A 3,573-nucleotide genomic window follows, 5' to 3' on the forward strand; every position below is an offset into this window, starting at 1 on the left:
GTCAGCGACTTTTGTAATTCTGCAGATCGCGCACGTCACGCGATTGCGTCATCCATGCGGACGCGTCATTCGCGTTTTTCCCTGCCACGCGTTCGCGTCATCCACGCTTCCGTGTCACTTGTACTTTTCCAATCCGCGCGGTCGCGTGAGCCATGCGGCCGCGTCACTGCGGATTCCTTTTTCCGCGCGGTCGCGTCGCTGACGCGTACACGTCACTTCTCGCTGGTCAACTCTTCAATTTCTTGTGTTCCTGCCATTTTTGCAAGCTTCCTTCCCAATCTCTCACTCATTCATGCTCTATAAAGCCTGAAACACTTAACACACAGATCAAGGCATCGAATGGTAATAGGAGAAGATTAAGATTAGCTAAATTAAGACCAAAGAAGCATGTTTTCAATCATAGAACTAAACTAGGAAGGAATTGTAAAATCATGCAAATCATATGAATAAGTGGGTGAAAAGCTTTATAAAATCACTCAATTAAATACAATATAAACCATAAAATAGTGGTTTATCAATAGTTCTGTTATAGCTTCCATTCCTTGCAACAAAAGTAGAACTAAACTCAAAGCGAGAGGGGTGAGAATTCATAGTAGTTATCAGAAAATAGAAGGGAAAACAAAAACAAAGAAACAAGTAAAAGAGAAATATTTACAATAACCAATAATAAGGCATACGTTTGCAATTGCTCGGCAACGGTGCCATTTTGAAGAGAGGAACTTTTGCGTGGTCTAGAATTCAGAATAAATTTCCGTTGCAAGTATAGCTTCTAAACCAACAAGAGTCCTTTCTTACAAACGTTTTGGTTGTCACAAGTAACAAACTCAATAAAATTTATAAACCGAAGTATTCAAACCTCGGGTCATCTTCTCAAGAAATTGCAGGGAGCTGTGTTTTATTATTGATTATGGAAAACAAGCTTTTGGGATTTAAAAAGGGTTTTTTGAGCAGAAGAATTTGATTGCAAGAATTAATAAATTAATAACTAATAAAACTCTTGTCAAGGTATGAGAATTGGAAATCCTATCCTAGTTATCCTTATCAGGTGTGATGAAAATTGGATTTTAATCCCACTTAGTTAACCTTTACTAAATAAAGGAAGGTCAAATGGACTGATCAGTTTGATCCTCAAGTCCTAGTCAATCCCTGTGGGAGGACTAGCTTTAGAGCGATCTAGATCAATTAGAATCTACCAACTTCAACCACTGATGAGTTTGACAACTCAAGAGTTACCAATTTATCAACCAAAACCAAGAATATAGAAAGCTAAATTAAAATCATAAATAACTGGAATACCTCAAATTAAATTGAATGGAGATGTCAATTCTAACATGGAAAAGTTCATAAGCCAATTGGGCAACATAAATCAAGTACAAATAAAAGCTTCAGAGTGAACAAAAATAGAAGAGAAACATAAATTATTGAACCTGGTATGAAGAAACAATCCTAATGACTAAAGGAGATCCTAATCCTAAAACCTAAGAGAGAGGAGAGAATCTCTCTCTCTAAAAACTACATCTAAACTATGAAAAGTGTGTATTATGAATGTATGATTTCATGTATTAATAGATTCCCCCACTTTATAGCCTCTAATATGTGTTTTTTAGGCCGAGAACTGGGTCAGAAATAGCCCATCCAGAAATCGCTGATTGTGAAATCTGGTTCGTACAGGTCGCGGCAAAGTGACGCGGAGGCGTCATCCACGCGTTTGCGTGGATTGAGATTTTGCAAATGCGACGCGGGCACGTCATCCACGCGTTCGCATCACCTAAATTCGGGGCAGCTATGATAAATTATATATCGTTGCGAAGCCCCAGATGTTAGCTTTTCAACGCAACTAGAACCATCTCATTTGGATCTCTGTATCTCAAGTTATGACCATTTGAGTGAAAAGAGGTCAGGTTGGACAGCTTAGCAGTTTCTTCAACTTCTTGTATCCCTTCCACTTTTGCATGCTTCCTTTCCATCTTCTGAGCCATTCATGCCTTGTAATCCCCGAAATCACTTAACACACATATCAAGGCATCAAATGATAACAAGAGAGGATTTAAATAAAAGAAAATAAAAGGCAAAGAAGCATGTTTTCAATCATAGCACAAAATCAGGAACGAGAATGTAAATCTATGCAAATCATATGAATAAGTGTATGAAAGATTAATAAAATCCACTCAATTGAGCACAAGATAAATCATAAAATAGTGGTTTATCACGACGCGTACGCGTGTGTCATGCATACACGTGCATGGCAAACCAGAGAGCGACGACGCATACGCGTTAGGCACCTGTACGCATGGGTTGACTTGTGCCTCAGGAACAAGTCTGGCATACTTCAGGCACAACTCTCGGGTAAAGGTATGGAGGGGTGAAACTTTTGGATCCACACTTACGCGTGGGAGACGCGTGTGCGTGGATGGTCGAAAAACTTAGATCCACGCGTGCGCGTGGGTGACGCGTACGCGTGGGTTGGTGCTCTATTTTTCAAAATTTTTCATGTTCTTGCACCAAACCAAACATTCCAAACCTCCAAACAGCTACCAAAACACCATAAAACCTTATTTATCATACTAGACTACTAAATAAAGTCAAGATACCAATCAAAATATGAAATTAACTAATTATCAATATGTACAAAAAGGGAAAATGAAAGGATTTTACCATGGTGGAATGTATCCCACCTAGCACTTTTGTTTATTGTCCTTAAGTTGGACTTATGGGGAGCTCCTCATCAAGGTGGATTGTGCTTAAATTCATCTTCGAACATCCATCAATACTTGGACTTCCAATAAGCTCCATTCTTCAAAATTAATGTCTCAAAGCTTCGATGGAGTTCCTCACAAGCCATGGGCTCCCAAAGTTGATCCTCATCTTGTAATCCAGGATCCCACACTTTATTTTCACACCCGTCTTGAGGTTGGTCATCATTATTCCATCCAGGTGGCAAGCAAGATGAATTCTCAATGACGTGACCAATAACGCCAGAACTAGCACAAAAGTAGGAGTTAAACACCCAAACTGGCACAAAAGCTGGCGTTTAACTCCAAGAAAAGTCTCTACACATGAAAGCTTCAATGCTCAGCCCAAGCACACACCAAGTGGGCCCGGAAGTGGATTTTTATGTCATTTACTCATTTTTGTAAACCCTAAGCTACTAGTTCTCTATAAATAGGACCTTTTGCTATTGTATTTTCATCTTGGTTCTTCTGGTTCCCTCTCTGGGGCCAAAGCCAATGATCACCATTATCACTTATGTATTTTCAACGGTGGAGTTTCTACACACCATAGATTAAGGTGTGGAGCTCTGCTATACCTCGAGTATTAATGCAATTACTATTGTTCTTCTATTCAATTCAGCTTATTCTTGTTCTAAGATATCACTTGTTCCTCAACTTGATGAATGTGATGATCATCATTCTCACCTATGAACGTGTGCCTGACAACCACCTCCGTTCTACCTTAGATTGAGTGGATATCTCTTGAATTCCTTAATCAGAATCTTCGTGGTATAAGCTAGAATTGATGGTGGCATTCATGGGAATCCGGAAAGTCTAACCTTGTCTGTGGTATTCCGAGTAG

This window comes from Arachis duranensis, chromosome 4, assembly GCF_000817695.3.
Source record: "Arachis duranensis cultivar V14167 chromosome 4, aradu.V14167.gnm2.J7QH, whole genome shotgun sequence".
NCBI classification, from domain to species: Eukaryota; Viridiplantae; Streptophyta; class Magnoliopsida; order Fabales; family Fabaceae; genus Arachis; species Arachis duranensis.